This window comes from Oncorhynchus mykiss, chromosome 30 (genome assembly GCF_013265735.2).
Source record: "Oncorhynchus mykiss isolate Arlee chromosome 30, USDA_OmykA_1.1, whole genome shotgun sequence".
NCBI lineage: Eukaryota > Metazoa > Chordata > Actinopteri > Salmoniformes > Salmonidae > Oncorhynchus > Oncorhynchus mykiss.
The window spans coordinates 78,370-88,337 of NC_050570.1; the positions used below are offsets into that span (position 1 = coordinate 78,370).

The 9,968-nt window shown below is 41.8% G+C and overlaps 1 non-coding gene across 1 annotated transcript; it reads left to right on the forward strand.

Moving 5' to 3' along the window:
• Positions 1-533: 533 nt before the first annotated feature.
• Positions 534-605, forward strand: trnat-ugu. Its single transcript has one exon. It is a non-coding gene; the product is annotated as a tRNA-Thr (tRNA).
• Positions 606-9,968: the final 9,363 nt, after the last annotated feature.

Sequence of the window (9,968 nt, forward strand, 5' to 3'; positions counted from 1 at the left end):
GCACAGTGGTAGAGCGCATGCTTTGCATGTATGAGTTCCTTGGTTCAATTCCCAGCTTCTCCATTAAATTTTTTGTTTGCAATGACACATCTACTTTCCAGAATGTTGAAATTCTCAGCAGGAAACAGAGTTGTGCTAAATAATTTGCTTTTGTAATCTGAATAACATGTGTTCAATCCCTGTTCGTACATTTATGGAACAGAAGTGGCATGGTTGCCAACTTCAATTGCATAATTTTCAAAAACTGAAGTTCATGGGTTAGATGACTGTCCATACTTGCTTGTATTTAGAATTGCTGCTATCATTTCATTGTAGTTTCAATGGAGTGGTGTATATAAAAAGTACATTGTATTAATATTGCATTTTATCTGCAAATAAAATGGGATCGAAGCTCAGAGGCGGAGTGCATGCTATTTATGTATGAGGTCCTTGGTTCAATCCCAAGGTTCTCCACTGAGTTTATTTGTGTGCCAAATTCACATTACACAACTACTACTTTCCAGAATGTTGATAAATATCTTGCAGCATAGAGTGGCATGGTGGCCAAGCGGTAAGGTGTCGGTCTTGTAAACCGAAGAGCATGGGTTCAAATCCCATCCACGCCTTACCGAAAGATAGCTGGTACCATGGAAAGGTTTTTTCACTGGAGGACTGAAGAAAAAAAAAAATCTCAAAATGGCAACCCTGCTATTATATACGGTAGAGCTAATACTTGAAATGCATGCGGTCTGAAGTTAATTCTCTGAGTATATTTCGTTTTGAAATTAGCTTTTGCACAACTCCCACTTAGCAATTTAGTCGCTGTATTTAGCAAGTATTCAGACCCCTCTAGCTACACATTTTCAAAAAAGCAACTAGTGACAAATCTAGCCACTTTTTCTGGTGTTATTGGAGACTTTTGTAGACTGACGTGAAAGCACGTATTGTTCTTACTCTTCGCAGCGGGTGCTGAAGTGGGCCCATCCCCGTGCCAGAGCACTCACAGGCGGCCCAGTCCTCGCGCTGCAGTCAGAGCAGGAGATGTTCCAGCCCTCCTCGTCCAGACTGGAAATGAATCCCTTATGCGGGAAGCCGCCTTATATATATAGAAAAAAAAAAACACAATTAACCTGAATTAGAGCCAGACTAGTTACCGTAATTTTCTCACATTGCCATTGACAGTTTTTTCTATTGGCTCTTTTTGGTCTATCTTTTTAGTCTATGCTAGGTAAAGCTCCGCCTTACCTCAGTTTCTTCCTAGGTGGAATGGTGTTCATTAACTTCAATTACTCCTTGTCTGTGTCACACAATCCCATCGTATGAACTCATATTGTTAAGAAGTTTACTTAGTTACAGTTCCATTAAAAATTTGTTCAGTCATTTAATCATAACTTTCCCAACAACTGGTCACGATAACAACACCCACCCGTAGCACGTGCTCCAGCAGGTATATGCACTGGTCATCCCCAAAGCCATCACCTAATTTGGCAACCTTTTAATCTAGTTGATCTGTCATTATATAATAGAGACAGTAGATTGTAACGGTTTTGACTTGAGGTTATTATTTATAGGGGTGCCAGGTAGGTTGTGCCTACCAGAGAAAACATTGGTTTCTCCTTTTGGTTTGGGAGGGAATGAGTCCCATCTGGTCCGTCAAGTCTACACCAATACAAAGGACTTATGTAAAAGTCAGGATGGAAATAAACGTTTCATAAACCCTTACAACATTGGAAAGAACTTCAAAAACAACTATATTCTTTTGCGTGGGTTGTATTAGCAACATCAATGATTACACACACATAATAATATCACAATGAGTTCTGGTTCCTCCAGAAATGTCCTGTACCTCGGGCCTAAAAAGAGTCCAGCCCGGTAAAGGAGTTCAGGGAACTCAAGTGACTTTTGTCACGCAATGTTTGTCCGTTCATTCAGTGTAGCGTAAACCCAGTATTAATCATACAATCAATATAACAATTATTTTACCACAGAACTTTAAAGCGTATCAACTCTTACTAAGTCCTCAACTACAACTAACTACATAAATCATCACCGTATACATGACATCAAAACAAATGAAATACCGTATACAAAAAGGTTGTAGTCAGTCGGTCAGTCAGACAATCCAATCCGCCAACAGATTTCCAGCGGAGAAAGGCCACGAAGAACGGAGAGGTGTAGTCCACGGACGCTAAGAGTGGATCCGATCCTGGGTAAATTCTATTAGGCTACAAAACACACGTTTAACGGCAAAAAAACAAACGGGAGTAGAGAAGCTTCGGAACTGTGGGTTGAACACATCCTCATTCACGTCTCCATCACAACCCCACTTTTGCGCAGCTGATGCTGGCTATTTAATTGGGAATTAAAGGGAAAGCGCCCTATTGGAAGGAGAAGCACTGAGACGGTTCAGAAAAATTCAAGGCCGTCACAAAATCTAGCTGGTCAGTCATAATATAATAGAGACAGTAGATCTTGCTTGTCTGTCATATTATAATAGAGACAGTAGATCTTGCTGGTCTGTCATAATACAATAGAGACAGCATTTCTAGCTGGTCTGGCATAATATAATAGAGACATTACATCTAGCTGGTCTGTCATAATATAATAGAGATCGCACAGCCCTCCATGTGCTCACCAGAGGTAGCCTGACTGCCATTAGGTACCGAGATGAGATCCTCAGACCCTTTGTGAGACCATATGCTGGTGCGGTTGGCCCTGGGTTCCTCCTAATGCAAGACAATGCTAGACCTCATGTGGCTGGAGTGTGTCAGCAGTTCCTGCAAGAGGAAGGCATTGCTGCTATGGACTGGCCCGCCTGTTCCCCAGACCTGAATCCAATTGAGCACATCTGGGACATCATGTCTCGCTCCATCTACCAACGCCACGTTGCACCACAGACTGTGGAGTTGGCGGATGCTTTAGTCCAGGTCTGGGAGGAGATCCCTCAGGAGACCATCCGCCACCTCATCAGGAGTATGCCCAGGCGTTGTAGGGAGGTCATACAGGCACGTGGAGGCCACACACACTACTGAGCCTCATTTTGACTTGTTTTAAGGACATGACATCAAAGTTGGATCAGCCTGTAGTGTGGTTTTCCACTTTAATTTTGAGTGTGACTCCAAATCCAGACCTCCATGGGTTGATAAATTTGATTTCCATTGATAATTTTTGTGTGATTTTGTTGTCAGCACATTCAACTATGTAAAGAAAAAAGTATTTAATAAGAATATTTCATTCAGATCTAGGATGTGTTTTTTTAGTGTTCCCTTTATTTTTTTGGGCAGTGTATAATATCTGCTGTCTCTATTATATTATGACAGACCAGCCTGATCTACTGTCTCTGTCATAATATAATAGAGACCCAAGTCACAAACACACAGCCATTTTTTCAGCCAACGATGGAGTTACGAAAAGCAGAAATATAGATAAAATGAATCACTAACCTTGGATTATCTTCATCAGATGACACTCATAGGACATCATGTTATACATGTATTGTGTGTTTTGTTCGATAATGTGCATATGTATATATATATAAAATCTCAGTTTACATTGGCGCGTTATGTGCAGTAATGTTTTGATTCCAAAACATCCTGTGATTTGGCAGAAATACTCACAATAAACATTAATAAAAATGCAAGTGTTATTCACAGAATTAAAGAAACTTATCCTCTATGCAACCACTGTGTCAGATTTCAAAAAAACTTTACGGAAAAATAATAATCTGAGAACAGCGCTCAGAACCCAAAGTAGCCAAAGAAATAGCCGCCATTTTGGCTTCAACAGAAGCTACAAAAAGCACTATAAATATTCACTTACCTTTGAATATCTTCATCAGAAGGCACTCCCAGGAATCCCAGTTCGACAATAAATGACTGATTTGTTCCATAAAGCCCATCATTTAGCCACTTCTTGTTAGCATGTTCAGCCCAGTAATCCATCGTCATGAGGCATGAGCAATTCCTCCAGACAAAAACTAAAAAAGTTCCTTTACAGGTCGTAGAAACAAGTCAAATGATGTATGCAATCCATATTTAGGATGTTTTAAACATTAATCATCAATAAGGTTCCAACCGGAAAAATGTAATTGTCTGAGGAAAAGCATTGGAACAAGAGCATACTCTCTCGTGACCATGCGTAATGAGCCCGAGGCTTTCTGCAGACCACTCAGTAAAAGAGCTCCTATGAGAATCTCCTTTATAGTAGAATCCTACAACCAGAATCTAAAGACGGTGACATCTTGTGGAAGCCCTAGGAAGTGCATGCACATCCATAACTAACGGATTTCAATTGGCACTGTTTTGAAAATCGATTTCTCACTTCCTGTTTGCATTTCTTCTCAGGTTTTTGTCTGCCATATGAGTTTGGTTATACTCAGACATAATTCAAACAGTTTTAGAAACTTCAGAGTGTTTTCTGTTCAGTTTGGGCACGCAATTCATCCAAAGTGAAAATGCTGCCCCCTATCCCTAAAAGGTTTTAACTTAACCTGGTGCGCTAACCAAAACACAGGGTGGTGGTCCGCCCAGGTCTTAACTAGTGTGTATACACAGTGAATACTACAGGATATGTATGCCCGCAGGCCTCTTGCCTAAGCACTCCCTAGGTGCCTTCCCCTTCCCCCCTGGGAACAAATTAAACAGAAAAGTACAAACAAGTTCAATAATCAAAACAGTCCTTTGGACATAAACATCCCTCCGCAGGACCGCTACAAAATACTTCACAAAAACCTGTTTCTCAGCAAAAACCAACATAGGACATACTAATCAGCTCTCTCCTAACAACAACCAACACATGATATCACCCTCATCTCTCTTCTGAGCAACAGAACACTGGCTTATATAGCTGGAAGAAGGAGTCTAATGGGATACAGCTGTCCAATTAGCAATGGGAGCCAAACAATTAGCTGCTTGGGGGAATTCAGGAAGCCATCCTGAAACACACACATACATACAAATACACAAACCACAACACAGAAACTGGGGAAAGTAACAAGTGTTTTGAATACTGATGTTAACCTTTCTGGTTGTAACCTTTTTCGGCAAGAGAGATCTTCCAAAGGTGGGGGAGTGGCAATCTTTACCAAGGATCACCTTCAGTGCTCAGATGTCTCCACCAAGTCTGTCCCCAAACAATTTGATTTGCTGGTTTAAAGTATTACATTTTCAAACAGCTTTTGGTGACTGTTGCTGGGTGCTATCGTCCTCCATCAGCACCGGCCTGTACCCTACCTGCCCTAAGCTCTCTCCTGGCCCCTTACACCAAGTCTGAATTTGTCCTGCTAGGTGACCTAAACTGGAACATGCTTAAACCACCTGACCAGGTCCTTAAGCAATGGGACTCCCGAAATCTTTCTCAGATTATTACCAATCCCACAAGGTATGACTCCATTCACCCAGAAAAGCCTACTCTCCTTGATGTTATCATGATGTTAGGTATCAGTCTGGTGTTTTCTGTAATGAACTTAGTGATCATTGTTTTACAACCTGTGTTTGTAATGGCTGCTCAGTGAAACGACCTGTCCTGATTTGTCATAGACGCTTGCTTAAAAAACTTTAATGAGCAAGTCTTCCTTCATGAACTGGCCTCTGTAAAATGGTATAGAATCAGCTTGGATTCTTTTTTGATATTTTCAGCGGTATTGTTAACAAACACACCCCCATAAAGAAAATAATAATTTAAAACAGGTTCAACTAATGGTTCGACCGTGATCTCGCAGAGTTACTCCACCTCAAGAATTGCATTTGGCAAAAGGCTTGGCGCAGGCATACTCAGGCTGACTGGATCTCGTTCAGGAAAATGAGAAATAAGTGCACTCAGGCTATCCGGAAGGCCAAAGTTAGCCACTTTAAGGAGCAGTTCTCTCTCTGTGAGCCTAGCCCCAAGAAGTTCTGGAAAATGGTTAAAGACCTGGAGAATAAACCCTCCTCCTCACAGCTGCCCATGTCCCTTAAAGTTGATGATGTGGTTGTTACTGACAAGAAGCACATGGCAGAGCTCTTTAATCACCACTTCATTAAGTCAGTATTCCTATTTGACTCGGCCATGCCTACTTGCCCGTCCAACATTTCCTCATCTCCCACCCCTTGTAATGCAACTATCCCCGATGCTTCTCCCTCTTTTTCCCCTGCCCCACTACAAAGTTTCTCCCTGCAGGCAGTCACTGAGTCCGAGGTGCTAGAGGAGCTCCTGAAACTTGACCCCAAAAAGCCATCTGGGTCAGATGGTTTAGACCCTTTCTTCTTTAAGGTTGCTGCCCATATCATCGCCAAGCCTATCTCCGACCTTTTTAACCTGTCTCTCCTTTCTGGGGAGGTTCCCATTGCTTGGAAGGCAGTCACGGTTTGTACTAGCCTATTTCTATTTTGCCCTGTTTATCAAAAGTGTTGGAAAAATGTCAATAATCAACTGACTGGCTTTCTTGATGTCTATAGTATTCTCTATGGTATGCAATCTGGTTTTCGCTCAGGTTATGGATGTGTAAAGGTCCTCAATGATGTCATCATTGCCCTTGATTCTAAGCAATGTTGTGCTGCTATTTTTTTTGACTTGACCAAAGCATTTGATACGGTAGACCATTCCATTCTTGTGGGCCGCCTAAGGAATATTGGTGTCTCTGAGGTGTCTTTGGCCTGGTTTACTAACTACCTCTCTCAAAGAGTGCAGTGTATAAAGTAAGAAAATCTGCTGCTTCAGCCACTGCCTGTCACCAAGGGAGTACCCCAAGGTGCAATCCTAGGCCCCACGCTCTTCTCATTTTACATCAACAACATCCCTCAGGCAGTAGGAAGTTCTCTCATCCATTTACAGTTGAAGTCGGAAGTTTACATACACTTCATACCAGCGTGAAAATACCATTTGAGTGGTTGTAGTTAGAGCTGCTTTTGTGTTGGCTGTTTAGAGTTAGAGCTGTTCTTTTGTTTGGTGGACAGAGTTAGAAGTGGTTTCCTATTGGTGGTTAGAGTTAGGGCTGCTTTACAGTTGGGTGGTTAGAGTTAGATCTGTTTTTCAGTTGTTTCTATAAAGTTAGAACTTGTTTCCTTTTGGGTCGATAGATTTAAAGCTGTTTGCTTGTTGATTGGATAGAGTTAGTGCTGGCTAGTTTCTTGTTGATGGATAGAGATAGGGCTGGCTGGTTTCTTGTTGGTGGATAGAGTTAGAGCTGGCTAGTTTCTTGTTGATGGATAGAGATAGGGCTGGCTGGTTTCTTGTTGGTGGATAGAGTTAAAGCTGGCTGGTTTCTTTTTGGGTGGATAGAGTTAGTGCTGGCTGGTTTCTTATTGGTGGATAGAGTTAGAACTGGTCTCCCGTTGGGTGGTTAGATTTAGAACTGGTTTCCTATTGGGTATTTGTATTTGTATTATTATGGATCCCCATTAGGTGCTGCCAAGGTATTTACACAATTCAAGCATTTTACTTCATAGTTATCAGCTAGCTACAGTTGAAGTCGGAAGTTAACGTACAGGTTGGAGTCATTCAATCTAGTTTTTCAACCACTCCACAAATTTCTTACGAACTAAAGTTTTGGCAAGTTGGTTAGGACATCTACTCTAATCATGACAAGTAATTTTTCCAACAATTGTTTACAGACACATTATTTCACTGTATCACAATCCCAGTGGGTGAGAAGTTTACAGACACTAACTTGATGTCATGGCTTTATAAGCTTCTGATAGGCTAATTGACATCATTTGAGTCAATTGGAGGTGTACCTGTGGATGTATCTCAAGGCCTACCTTCAAACTCAGTGCCGCATTGCTTGACATCATGGGAAAATCAAAAGAAATCAGCCAAGACCAAAGAAAAAAAATGTAGACATCCACAAGTCTGGTTCATCCTTGGGAGCAATTTCCAAATGCCTGAAGGTACCACGTTCATCTGTACAAACAATAGTACGCAAGTATAAACCCCATGGTACCACCCAGCTGTCACACCCCTCAGGAAGGAGATGTGTTCTGTCTCCTAGAGATTAACGTACTTTGGTGCGAAAAGTGCAAATCAATCCCAGAACAACAGCAAATGACCTTGTGAAGATGCTGGAGGAAACAAGTACAACAGTATCTTTATGCACAGTAAAATGAGTCCTATATCGACATAACCTGAAAGCCGCTCAGCAAGAAAGAAGCCACTGCTCCAAAACTGCCATAAAAGCCAGACTCCGGTTTGTAACTGGAGAAATGTCCTCTGGTCTGATTAAACAAAAATAGAACTGTTTGGCCATAATGACCATCATTATGTGTGGAGGAAAAAACGGGAGGCTTGCAAGCCGAAGAACACCATCCCAACCGTGAAGCACGGGGGTGGCAGCATCATTTTGTGGGGGTGCTTTGCTGCAGGAGGGACTGGTGCACTTCACAAAATAGATGGCATCAGGAAGATGGAAAATTATGTGGATATATTGAAACAACATCTCAAGACATCATTCAGGAAGCTTGGTGTCAAGTGGGTCTTCCAAATTGACAATGACCCCAAGCATACAGTACTTCCAAAGTTGTGGCAAAATGGACAACAAAGTCAAGGTATTGGAGTGACCATCACAAGCCCTGACCTCAGTTCTTATAGAAAATGTGTGGTCAGAACTGAAAAAGCTAGTGCGAGCAACGAGGTCTACAAACCTGACTCAGTTACACCCGCTGGGTCAGGAGGAATGGGCCAAAATTCACCCAACTTATTGTGGGAAGCATGTGGAAGGCTACCCGAAACGTTTGACCCAAGTTAAACAATTTAAAGGCAATACTACCAAATACTAATTGAGTGTATGTAAACTTCTGACCCACTGGGAATGTGATGAAAGAAATAAAAGCTGAAATAAATCATTTTCTCTTGTATTATTCTGACATTTCAAATTCTTAAAATAAATTGGTGATCCTAAATTACCTAATACAGGGAATTTTACTAGGATTAAATGTCAGGAATTGTGAAACTGAGTTTAAATATATTTGGCTAAAGTGTTTGTAAACTTCCGACTTCAACAGTTTATGCAGATGATACAGTCTTATACTCAACTGGCCCCTCCCCGGATTTTGTGTTAAATGCTCTACAACAAAGCTTTCTTAGTGTCCAACAAGCTTTCTCTACCCATAACCTTGTTCTGAACACCTCCAAAACAAAGGTAATGTAGTTTGGTAAGAAGAATGCCCCTCTCCCCACAGGTGTGATTACTACCTCCGAGGGTTTAGAGCTTGAGGTAGTCACCGCATACAAGTACTTGGGAGTATGGCTAGACAGTACACTGTCCTTCTCTCAGCACATATCAACGCTGCAGGCGTTTCCTCTATTGTAATTGCTCCTCTTTCACCCCAGCTGCCAAACTAACCCTAATTCAGATGACCATAGATCAGCAGGTAAGGGTGCTCTCGAGAGGCTAGATGTTCTTTACCATTCGGCAATCAGATTTGCTACCAATGCTCCTTATAGGACACATCACTGCACTCTATACTCCTCTGTAAACTGGTCATCTCTGTATACCCGTTGCAAGACCCACTGGTTGATGCTTATTTATTAAACCCTCTTAGGCCTCACTCCCCCCTATCTGAGATATCTACTGCAGCCCTCATCCTCCACATACAACATCTGTTCTGCCAGTCACATTCTGTTAAAGGTCCCCAAAGTACTCACATCCCTGGGTCGCTCGTCTTTTCAGTTCTCTGCAGCTAGCGACGGGAACGAGCTGCAACAAACACTCAAACTGGACAGTTTTACCTCAATCTCTTCATTTAAAGACTCAATCATGGACACTCTTACTGACAGTTGTGGCTGCTTTGCGTGATGTACTGTTGCCTCTACCTTCTTGCCCTTTGTGCTGTTGACTGTGCCCAATAATGTTTGTACCATGTTTTGTGCTGCTACCATGTTGTGCTCCTACCATGCTGTGTTGTCATGTGTTGCTGCCTTGCTATGTTGTTGTCTTAGGTCTCTCTTTATGTAGTGTCATGGTGTCTCTTTATGTAGTGTTGTGTTGTCTCTCTTGTCGTGATGTATTTTTTGTC